Raw genomic sequence first — 12,947 nt, forward strand, 5'->3', positions numbered from 1 at the left:
TGATGAGGTTGTCGACATTGCGTGTCAGATTGAGATGGTTCTCAGTCAGGAGAGGGTTGAGAGGGAGGCCAATAGGCCTCATGGATAGGGTGGATTTAGCGGTGTTCCTTTTGGGGGGAAGTTCCACCACGGTAGGGGTCGTCCTTTCATACATGCTCAGACGGCTCGCCTAGTCCACCGTGGTGTATCATCTGGCCTTGGATCACACAGTTATCAGCAGGGCCATTCATCTCTCAGTGCCCTCCCAGCTCAGAGTTCGTCCCGTGCTCCATCGGGTCAGGGCTCGTCTATGCCAGGTCCTTCTACCAGTCATCCCGGTGCTCGGGGCTCCCTTCAGTCCCCAGCACCAGCACCGGGGAGTTGCTATGAGTGTGGAGAGTTTTGCCATATCAGGAGACATTGTCCCCGACTTACGAGAGGTTCGGCTCAACAGAGAAGCCAATCTACGACATCAGCACCAGTCTCTTCACCACCCGCTCAGCCAGCTCGGGGTGGAGCCCAGTCAGCTAGGGGTCACCCAAGACAGGGAGGCAGACCAGTGGGTGGCCAGGCCTGTTTCTATGCCCTTCCTGCCAGACCAGATGCCATTGCTTCAGATGCTGTGATTACAGGTATTGTCTTAGTTTGCCACAGAGATGCCTCCGTATTATTTGACCCTGGTTCCACTTATTCATATGTTTCCTCATATTTCGCTCATTTTCTGGATATGCCCCATGAGTCTTTAGTTTCATCTATTTATGTATCTACTCATGTGGGCGACACTATTATTGTGGACCGCGTATATCGCTCATTTTGCTACTCGGTATGGTCGACTTTGATGTGATATTGTGTATGGATTGGTTGTCTCCATGTCATGCTATTCTATATTGTCACGCTAAGACTGTGACGTTAGCAATGTCGGGGTTGCCGAGAGTTGAGTGGAGCGGTTCTATAGACTATGTTCCCAGTAGAGTGATTTCATACTTGAAGGCTCAGCAGATGGTTGAGAAGGGGTGTTTATCCTATTTGGATTTTGTGAGGGATGTTAGTCCATAGACTCTTGTTATTGATTCTTTTCCGGTGGTGCATGATTTTCTGGATGTGTTTCCTGCAAACCTGCCTGGTATGTTGCCTGACAGGGATATTGACTTCGGTATTGATTTGGTGCCGGGCACTCAGCCCATTTCTATTCTACTGTACCATATGGTATCGGCTGATTTGAAGGAGCAACTTCAGGAACTCCTTGATAAAGGGTTTATTCGGCCTAGCGTATCACCTTGGGGTGCACCGGTTCTATTTGTAAAGAAGAAAGATAGTTCTATGAGGATGTGCATTGACTATAGGCAGTTGAACAAGGTCATAGTCAAGATCAAGTATCCTTTGCCACGTATTGATGATCTATTTTACCATCTTCAGGGGGTAAGGGTGTTCTCCAAGATTGATTTGAGGTCAAGGTATCACCAACTGAAGATTCGGGATTCAGATATTCTTAAGACAACTTTCAGGACCCGATATGGCCAATATGAGTTCCTTGTGATGTCTTTTGGGCTGACTAACTCCCCAGCAACGTTCATGCATTTGATGAACATTTAGTTTCAGCCTTATTTGGACTCGTTCATTATTGTATTCATTGATGATATCCTGGTGTACTCTCGTAGACAGGAGGAGCATGCCCAACATTTGAGGATTGCGTTATAGAGATTGAGAGAGGAGAAAATTTATGCAAAGTTCTCCAAGTGTGAGTTTTGGCTCGATTCAGTGGCATTCTTGGGGAACTTGGTGTCCAATGAGGGTATTCAGGTGGATTCGAAGAAGATAGATGTAGTGCAGAGTTAGCCCAGACCGTCCTCAGCCACGGAGATTAGGAGCTTTCTTGGTTTGGTGGGCTATTACCGTCATTTTGTGGAGGGTTTTTCATCTATTGCATCGCCCTTGACCAAATTGACCCAAAAGGGTGCCCCATTCAGGTGGTCGGATGAGTGCTAGGAGAGCTTTCAGAAGCTCAAGACTGCTTTGACAACTGCTCCAGTCCTTGTTCTGCCATCAGCTTCTGGTTCCTACACAGTGTATTGTGATGCCTCGCGGATCGGTATTGGGAGTGTTCTGATGCAGGAGGGTAGAGTGATTGCTTATGCTTCGCGCTAGTTGAAGACCCATGAGAAGAACTATCTTGTCCATGATCTTGAGTTAGCAGCTATTGTTCACGCCTTGAAGATTTGGCGTCACTACTTGTACGGGGTCCATTGTGAGATCTACACTGATCATCGGAGTTTGCAGCATCTATTCAAACAAAAGTATCTTAACTTACGTCAACGGAGGTGGTTAGAGCTTCTCAAGGACTATGATATCACCATTCTATACCATTCCGGGAAGGCCAATGTAGTGGACGATGCCTTGAGTCACCGGGCGGAGAGTTTGGGGAGTTTAGCGTATCTTCCAGCAATAGAGAGACCCTTGGCATTAGATGTTCAGGCCTTAGCTAGCCAGCTTGTTAGATTGGATATTTCAGAGCCGAGTCGGGTATTGGCTTGTGTGGTCTCTAGGTCTTCTCTTTATGATCGTATCAAGGAGCGTCAGTATGATGACCCCCATCTGCTCGTCCTCCAAAATAGGGTTTGGCGAGGTGATGCTAGAGATGTGACTATTGGTGATGATGGCGTGTTGAGGATGCAAGACCGGATATGTGTGCCCAATGTGGATGGGCTTCGGAATTTGATTCTTGAGGAGGCCCACAGCTCATGGTATTCCATTCATCCGGGTGCCGCGAAGATGTACCAGGATTTTAGACAGCACTATTGGTGGAAGAGGATAAAGAAAGATATAGTTGGATTTGTGGATCGGTGTCTCAACTGTCAGCAGGTTAAGTATGAGCATCAGAGACCGGGTGTCTTGCTTCACAGGTTAGAGATCCCAGAGTGGAAGTCGGAGCGGATCACTATGGATTTCGTAGTTGGGATCCCACGGACTTCGAGGAAGTTCGATGCTATTTGGATGACTGTGGATCGGCTGGCCAAGTCCATTCACTTCATTCCAGTTGGTACTACTTACTCTTCAGAGCGGTTGGCTGAGATTTACATCTGAGAGATTATTCGCCTTCATAGTGTCCCAGTTTCAATCATTTCGGATAGAGGCAAACAGTTTACATCATAGTTTTGGAGGGCCGTGCAGCGAGAATTGGGTACTCAGGTTGAGTTGAGCATAACCTTTCACCCTCAGACGGACGGACAGTCCGAGCGCACTATCCAGATATTGGAGGACATGTTACATGCTTGTGTCATTGATTTTGGGGGTTCATGGGACCAGTTTCTACTGCTCACGGAGTTTGCATATAACAAAAGTTATCAGTTGAGCATTCAGATGGCTCAATACAAGGCTTTATATGGGAGGCGATGTTGGTCTCTGGTGGGATGGTTTGAGCCGGGTGAGGCTAGGCTCTTGGGTACAGACTTGGTCCAGGATGCATTGGACAAGGTGAAATTGATTCAGGAGCGGCTTCGCATGGCGCAGTCTAGGCAGAAGAGCTATGCTGACAAGAAGGTCCATGATGTGTCTTTCATGGTTGGGGAGAAGGTTCTGCTGAAGGTATCACCCATGAAGGGTGTTATGAGGTTTGGGAAGTTCATTGGGCCTTTTGAGGTACTTTAGAGGATTGGGGAGGTGGCTTACAAGCTTGCCCTGCCACCTAACTTGTTGAGTGTGCATCTAGTATTTCACGTTTCTATGCTCTGGAAGTAAATCGATGATCCGTCCCATGTTTTGAATTTCAGCACGGTTCAGTTGGATGGTGATATGACTTATGATGTGGAGCCGATGGCCATTTTAGAGCGGCAGGTTCGGAAGTTGAGGTCAAAGAATATAGTTTTAGTGAAAGTGCAGTAGAGAAGTCAGCCTGTGGAGGAGGCCACTTGGGAGACCGAGCGGGAGATGCGGAGCAGATATCCACACCTATTTGAGACTCCAGGTATGTTTCTAGACCCGTTTGAGGATGAACGTTTGGTTAAGAGGGAGAGGATGTAACGACCCGGCTAGTCGTTTCGAGAGTTATAGCCCCGCTTCCCCTAATTCTACTTCTTTTATGCTTTACAGCTGTATTATGTCTTACCGGGTTCGGAGTGGTTTTGGAGTGAATTGAGACACTTAATCTCTTAATTGGAAGCTTTAAGTTGAAAAAGTCGGCCGGATGTCGACTTGTGGAAAAACGACCTCGGATTTGAATTTTTATGGTTCCGTTTAATTTTGGACTTAGGGCCGCGTCCATAATGTGATTTGGAGGTCCGTAGTAGAATTAGGATTGAATTGGCAAAAGTTAGAATTTTAGCGATTTTGGACGGCAATGGAAATTTTGATATCTATGTCGGATTGGATTTTCAGAAGTTGGAATAGGTTCGTGATGACATGTTTGACTTGTGTGTAAAATTTGAGGTCAATCGGACGTGGTTTGGTAGGTTTCAGCGTCATTTGTGGAAGTTGAAAGTTTAGAAGTTCTTTAGGTTTGAATCCGGGTATAATTGGTGTTTTGATATTGTCATGAGTAATTCGAAGGTTCGACTAAGTTCGCATGAGGTTTCATGACTTGTTAATATGATCGGTTGAGGTCACGGAGGCCTCAGGGTGATTTCGGGTGGTTAACGGCTTGATGAGAGTTAAGGAAATGTAGCTGAAGCTGCTGCTACTGGTGTAACCATACTTGCGGAGTGGGAACCGCAGGTGCGAGTCCGCAGAAGCAAAGAAGGAGTCGCAGATGCGGCCAAGAAGGAGCTGGGCAGGAGCCGCATGTGCGAAGATTTTCTCGCACCTGCGAGGGTCGCAGATGCGGGCAACTGGGCGTAGGTGCGAATGATGGCTGCAGGTGCGATGGATTCCTGCACATGCGATAGGCGCAGATGCGGTCTTGGGACCGCATGAGCGAGGTCAGAATTTTTAAGTGAAATCCGCACCTGCGATGGAATTTCCGCAGGTGCGGTGTTGCAGAAGTGACAAGAGGACCGCATGTGCGGTGTTTTCTAGGCAGAAAACACTAGCTTGAGGGTTGGACTTTCATTTTCGATTTTTGGACTTGAGAAGCTCGGGAGAGAGGCGATTTTTTGAGGTTTTTCAAGGAAAATATTGGGGTAAGTAATTCTAACCCGGATTGGTCTAAATTTCGTGAATCTTTTGCTATTTTCATCACCTAATTAGGGATTTGAGTTGGAGATTTGGGGGTTTAGGGCTTGCGAATTAGAGAGTGAACTTTGGGGTTTTGGAGGGGCAATTGAGGTCGGATATTTATAAATTTGGTATGATTAGACTCGTGAGTGAATGGGCTTTCGGGTTTTGTGACTTTCGTCGGGTTTCAAGACGTGGGCCCGAGGGGCCGGGTTGAGCCAATTTCGGATTTTGGGCTACAGTTTAGTAGTTTTCTTGTGGAATTGATCCTTTTAACCAATATTGATTATCTCGTACTGCTTATGGCTAGATTCAGAGCATTTGGAGATTGATTCGAGGGGCAAAGGTATTGTGGAGTAGGAGTTTTGCGCATTTGAGGTAAGTAACAGTTTTAAATCTGGTTTTGAGGGTATGAAACCCCGAGGATTGGTATGATGTGAGTGTTTGGAGGTGACGCACATGCTAGGTGGCGGGCGTGTGAGCGTGTACCGTGAGGGATTGTGACTTGGTCCGTCCCATGAGACTGCAAAGTCGAATAGCCATTGTTATTACTTGTCTTTCTTTGCCTTTGAGCAATTGACTGTCTTTCATGTTAGAAACCATACTTAGGCCTTATGATATCATTGTTGGGACCCGCAACGGTCGTATACTTGTTGAATTGACTGCTAATTGATATCTTGTACTCAGTCACAGTCTTACTTGTGTGTTATATCTCTGTTCCCTCTCATTTCTTGTTGATACTTGTTGTATTCTCTGTTTGGGCCGATTATTATGATATTCTGTGAGCCCGAGGGGCTGGAGAGGTTAGTGACTGAGATAGGGCCTGAGTGCCAAGATGTGAACTATGTGAGGGTATATGGATCGGATTGCACGCCGCAACGCGCTTTATGACTACTTATATGATTGGGTCGGGCTGCATGCCGCAACAATATAGCGCTTGGACTGGAAGGAGCCCCTACGGAGTCTGTACACCCCCAGTGAGCACAGGTACCTATTGAGAGTGTGTATTGAGGGCTGAGAGCCGAGAGTATGGGCTGTTGAGATGAGTTGAGTGACTGCTGCCTTGAGAGGCTGCACTTGCTTTTATTTATTGTTGCACTTAGTTGCTATCTGATGTTGTTGTGAAATTTCTAGAAGATTCATATCTGTTTTACTTGGGCTCGAACTGATTCGACTTATACCACCGGATTTGAAAGCATGTTCACTCTTTACAGAAAACTTTTGAAATGATCTGTATTATTATAGTTTGTCACTGCTTCTCAGTTCCTCATTTAATTCTTTTACTTGCTGAGTTGGTTGTACTCATGCTATACCCTGCACTTCATGTGCAAATCCAGATGTGTACGGTTCTGGCAGTCGCTGAGTTCATGCGGGGGCTGATTATCAGAGACTTACGAGGTAGTTGCCGGCGTCCGTAGTCCTTGTTTCTCCTTTCTTATTATCTTTTCTCTCTTGTATTGGCATTTGGCACATACTGTAGTAGACTCTGTTACTAGATTGGTTATTAGATGCTCATGACTTAGTGATACTCCGATGTCGGACTATTTGTTTCTGTACTTATGTTTTATTTGGATTTTACTCCCGTTTTTATGAAAACCTCCGGTAATTTTAAATGTCTTAATTCATTTCTGTTAGATTTTGAAAGTGTTTTGGGAAGGTCAGCTTGCCTAGTATCGCGATAGGCGCTATCACGACTGGTTAGGTTTTGGGTCGTGACATTTAGTTGAAGTCTAAAGTCATTTGAATTCATGCTAGTTTCACGCTTGATTTCTTTCTCAATTGAGTCCATATTCCATGACTAGAATTGTTGCATTCTTTGTAAGAATTGTGGTTCCTCGTTAATTTAATCGCTTGTTAGGTAACGAAATGAATCAGAAGTAGCGGCCTTTTAGTAGTCGAGTGGCATTTGTGAAAATAGTGCTATAGGAATAAGATAGTAAAAAACAATAGCAGCTCTCATCATGCTTTAAATCCACCTTTTCTTTTATTTTGTCTTGTTCTAGTTCTCAACTTATTTGAGATGCTTTACCTGCTAAGGGTTTGTTTGGACAATATTTGTTGGAATGATTTGGGACGTGGGAATGGGAAAGACTTAGCCCATTAGTGTTTAATTAATCTTGGATTGGTCTCGGTCTAAATACATAAAGATGATAAGTTAAATGAACATGATCATGAATTGAATTTTCTTTTAGTTTCTCTTATTTACTTATTCTTATTTTTATTTTTCACTAGTAGCATGTTTAGGCCGACCATATTTGGGTAGGCAAACGTTTAGAGCTTTTATGTTTAGTTTCTTTTGAGGCGAGAGGTTATCCCTTTAGTCAATTATATTATCCGGGGAATACCCCGAAGAACTGATAAATATTTTGGAGGCCGTGACGAGCGTCGTAGATGAAGCATAGTGTAGGTTAGTTTAGAACTTTTCTTGTCTTCTCTTTTCATATTTTTTATTAGACGGGGATAATCTTGAACTTCTTATGTGTTTATTTTGCTTTTGTGTATTTTTGCCTCAATTAGAATATTTTTTAAAGCCAATTAGATCAAGTTCACAACTGTGACTTTCACGGGACTTGGGGAATGCCTAACACCTTCTTCCCGAGTTAAATGAACCCCCTTACTTGGAATCTTTGGTGCAAATCAGTTTGGAGTCTAATGTGTTTTAAAGTAAAAATTACTTTTAAATGGTGACTTGACACACCAAAATCTTATGTCCAGTGGCGACTCTAAGAAATCCCTTTTGAACACAATTTTTGTTACTTTCGAATTTGAAAACCCTTTTGATCCTCAAAAATTACTTCTATATATTTTAAAGAGGGTTAAGGAAAAAAAAAAAGGGTGTGACACTTAGAAGCAAAAAAGGATTATAAATACGAACAATTATTCCAGGATGAATAGGAGACGTCCTCTTCATAAGCACCGTAAACATAAGAGCCCTCTCTTATGAAGCCATCCGGTCAAATGGCTAAAGGTCGGATGTCTTGTTTCCCGATCATGAAATTAACCGGAAGCATTAAAATCCCAGATTTCATCAAAACCAGAAGTACAAAATTTTTGGTCATTAACATCCCCGATCTCTAAGGTTGTGAGGTTATAAAAGTTTTGGGTTCAACTAAAACCCAAGAGTCAAAACTCAAAGAAAAGATTTCGGGTATAACTACAAACCCAAGAGTCAAAACTCAAAGAAAAGTTTTCAGGTGAGTTCCGGATGAACATTAAAAATCTGAGATCAAGATTTCTACAATGGTAGTACTTTTTCAGCACCAATCGGTCATCGACAAAAGAATAATAAGTATGGAGTTGTCATCTGAATCCCTAAGTTTTGCACTCTTTTTTCCTTCGCTCGATTTTTGTCTCGATTGGGTTTTTTTCGGCTTGGTCTTTAATGAGGCAGTAACGAAGGTGGAGAACTTTCACTTTCTGGTCACATCATAGTGAGTAACAGGAAAGTGGGGAGACTATATGTATACGATAAAAACCGGTCTCAGAAGATGTGTGAATTAGAAAGCTAACACGTGTCAATCAATAATGATTCAACCATGTTCACACCGGATACACACTTGTGGCCAGATAAGATGTTAACACCGAATACAAACATGTAACCAGATAAGAAGTAATTCAAGATATGACCATTACGGAAACGTTACAGAAGACCCCAAGATTCCTCCAGTTTTTAATAGCCTTTATTAGGCATTATCACCTCTTTACCTTTTATTGTAGCATTAATATCAGTGATTAATGGGGTTTAATTGATAAATCGTATACCCATAGCTCTAGTATAAATAGTGTCTTTCATTCTATTGTAAGATATCAAGAAATACTGATAGAAAAAGACTAGAATCCTTTCTCTCAAGATTTATACAAGTGTTGTCAAGATTTTCTAATTATTCTTGATCCCGGTGGGAATATTCTAAAGCTCAGGCTTGTTTCTTCTTAAATTATCTTTATTTACTCTTTTTGCACTTTGTTATTTTACTTTATTGGATCAATTTAATTCACATGTCTATAAACCACGTTACAAATTCAACTGTACCGTATTTCCGGTAAACAATTTCAAACTTTTAATCTTAAGTTGTGATTATTACAAAATCTTCCACTTTTAACAAGTTAGTAGTTACCATTCGTATCTCAGTTCCATGAGTTTAAATATGCCAATTTTTCTTTTATGTTTTGATAACTAGTCGCCTTTAACATGCTCTTAGCACTTAATTTTAAAAAGACAATTTATGCATTGGCTGAAAGGGGTAATTAGTTACTATTATGTTAGATTTACAACTTGTGTGTGACTTAACCCTGTCTGACTTAGTTTCATTTGGTTGGGACAAAGTCAGCCTGCCCTCCGCCAGGCTTGTAGAAGCCGAATGTGCTATAATTTAGATGCTATCTATATTATTATTCGCATATATATAGGGGTTGATCGCGGAGCAGCCGAGTTCTATCGAACTGGCGAACTCAAAGTTGAATCCGTTACCGATCACCACTTAAAAAGGACAATTGGTTGCCTCATTTTTTTCCTTTCGCTTGTCAAACCAGAGTTTAAACTTTTAAAAAGAACGAATGAGACAAATAGAAAAGCAAAGCTTTGGAAGGGATTATGAAAGGGACATAAGTAGTGGCAATTGACTGGTTTCCATTACGAGAATGTGATCATGTAACTTGGCACAAATTAGCGTAGAAGAAAAAAAGATAGCCAGGTAGTTTGATTCATACCATGTGAGACACAACTATAGCCAAATAGAAGCCAATTCAGGATTTGCAATTTATGAATTCTTATACCAACCTCAAGTTAATATATAATAATAATTGGATTGATAGTCGAATTAATATTCAGTAGATAAATTAATACATATATAGAGTTTAGATAAAAACTATTAAGTTTATGTGAATCAACATGTCCTAGATTCGCCTCTGGCCAAATGGTATCTAGCTAGAAAACAATAGAGACGCGGCTCTACGTAGTATTCGACCTGAATCCCTGAATTTTGCAGCTAATAACTTTCATATATAGGCAAGCAATGCGATCATGCCATAAGACGACATTAAAATATCCATGGGGAGGTCAGCAATAAATAACAAAATTGAGCATATATATATATATAGGACAAATAGTTTCCAAAAGAATGCAATGCAAGAGAATTTCGAGCTAAAAACCAAAACCCATATTGAGGTCGTTGCTTTCCACTTTTTCTTATCCTATCATTGCATTTACTTCAATTTTGCTTTAGTTTGTTATAATAAGTTAGCATAAACCTTCAAGCATTCACTTACTTGATACTTCGATAATTAGATGAGTCTTTCAATAAATTGATCTTCTTAATTCTTTTGTGTTAAATTTCTTTTTGATTAACCTTTACACCAAGGTCTTGAAGCAATAAGGGTAGGGCTGCTTATCGGGCGGATCAGGCGGTTATTTGCGCATAACGGTTCGGCTTATCGGTTATCGGCTTTTAAATGTATTAATCCGCTAGCCATCCGATAAGATATCGGGCGGATTGGTATCGGTTTAGCTATTATCGGGCGATTAACATGTGGTTTATCGGCCTATTTTAATCTGTATTACAAAAGCCTATTTTGACAACACACTGATACAGTGATAGAGTGATACCGCAGCTGCACAACAGGATATATTAAACTTTTTCAACATACTGATAGTATCACAAGAGACAACCAATAATGGACAAACATACTTGAACCTTCATACACTGAGGAGCAAGGCAGTAAGCTCCTCAAAATTAGCTAAATGCAGTCAAGCTTATGGCTCTACAGTCTGCACATTCTTTAGCTAACATAGCACTTCCTAACGTGGCAATTATATCCGTCAAAATGAGTCCAGACTTGGCTTGGCTTTCACCTTTATATAAGCAAATATTTTCTTCACCAATCATACACACAATACACACCACAAAAACCAATCTTAAAATTCCATCAAAGAGATAAACACAATAACATCCAATATCTTATCCAATATCAGTAGGAGCAAGCTCAGGCTATGACCGTATGGAGGAAACAAGGAGGTGACTTGATTCTTAGAATAGAGAATGGGAGGCGAGAGTGGCTAGGTGGTTGTTGTTGTGTTTCCTCAACCTTCAGAGAGTAGAGAGTAGAGAGTGAGCAGCGACGCGAGAGGGTTGTGTTTTGAGATCTGAGTTCACTTCTAACTAGTGACTGCTGGTGAGGGAAATTAGAAATTAGATTTTAGGATTTCTAATAGTGGATAAATGGAAGGGATATTTAATATACATATAATATAAAAATATATAAATATAAAAATTCTTAACGGGTTAACGGTTTATCCGATAAGAAAATTAATTAATCTGCCCCCAAATCAATAAGCCATTAATAATAAAATTTCAATCTGTTCTCTACCCGTTAATCCGATAACCCGATATCAATAAGCCATTAAGCCACTTTTGCGATTCGGTTTTCGGGTTCGGTTCAGTTTTGAATACCCCTAAATAAGGGTACTTAAACAAAAAATTACGGAGTTCAAAGCTTTTGAGAACAGGTAACCTGCCATATTTAACACACTAACTAGGGGTCGTTTGGTATGATGGATAAACAAAAAATAATTCCGGGATAAAAATTTAGTACGGTCTTATCCTTTGTTTGTTTACTAATTCTATGATAAGTTATCCCATATTAAAATAGTATCGGCATAACTTATACCTGCTAGAGAATGGAATAGTAATCCCGAGATAAGTTATCCCAGATAAAGCAGTTAAATTGATAATCCCATGATTAATACAACTGTATACGGTTAAAATCGGGCCCACCTGATTTTACTATTTGACTGAGATCGGGAGATTGCATCGAAGGACGGCCTCGTAACGAAACAGACCAAATCACGAGGACTAGGTACCGAGTTCAGAACCGAGGTACCTGTCGAGATCGAGGCTAGTAGCGATCAAAGCCAAATGAGACAAACACCGAGCAAGATTGAAGATAGCATAATAACAGAAAGGCGAGATATCCATGACCGGTCGAGGATCACGGCGTAAACTTCGGTGACTGGTCGAGGTTCATGGCGTAAATCTCGGAGCGGATCAAATCAGAAATGGTTAATTAGCTAATCATGGGATTTTCTTCTGTAATTAGAATCATACCATAAGTGGTATTCCTCTACTATATAAAGGGGGGTTCTAATCATTTGTAGGATACGGTTGACAGATATAAAAAGCAATATAATTCTCTTTCTCGTTTATACTATTGTTCACCAGCTTGTTATACTTAATTGTTCTGGCATCAATCAGTTCGAGGGTATCCAAACTCGAGGGATGAGTTCCATTCTAACACCGGTTCGCTTTACTTTATTGTAAATTTCTATTACCCATCCTCACATTTATCAATTGGTATTAGGTGAAATCACGTGTCCTTAGAACTATATTATAAGTTTAATTGTTATCCAATTTTAAGGGTAAACAGTTTGGCACCCACTGTGGGGCTAAGGATAATAGTGATTGCTTAATACTGATTCCGATAACACACAATACTTTATACTTGTTCTCATAAGAATCTTTGTTTTTAGGATAAACATATCAAACTCATAAGCAGCGCATGCACATAGTGACACCGGCCTTGGATTTCACGGGGAGAATGACAATATAGCCAACCTACGGATCGAGGTGTCTCAGGCTGACCTAGAGGGAGCACCAATTGCAAATCTCGTCGATGTCAGTTCGCACGTCACCTTAAATGCAAATTTGGGCGTTGATCTAGAAGGTAGAGTACGAAGGAAAGTTTGATCAGGTGGTCGAGGTACACAGGGCGCAGAAGATGGTGGAGTTAGCCTCCAATTGATATTCGAAATGTTACAGGCCAAACAAGCC

This window comes from Nicotiana tabacum, chromosome 19 (genome assembly GCF_000715075.1).
Source record: "Nicotiana tabacum cultivar K326 chromosome 19, ASM71507v2, whole genome shotgun sequence".
NCBI classification, from domain to species: domain Eukaryota; kingdom Viridiplantae; phylum Streptophyta; class Magnoliopsida; order Solanales; family Solanaceae; genus Nicotiana; species Nicotiana tabacum.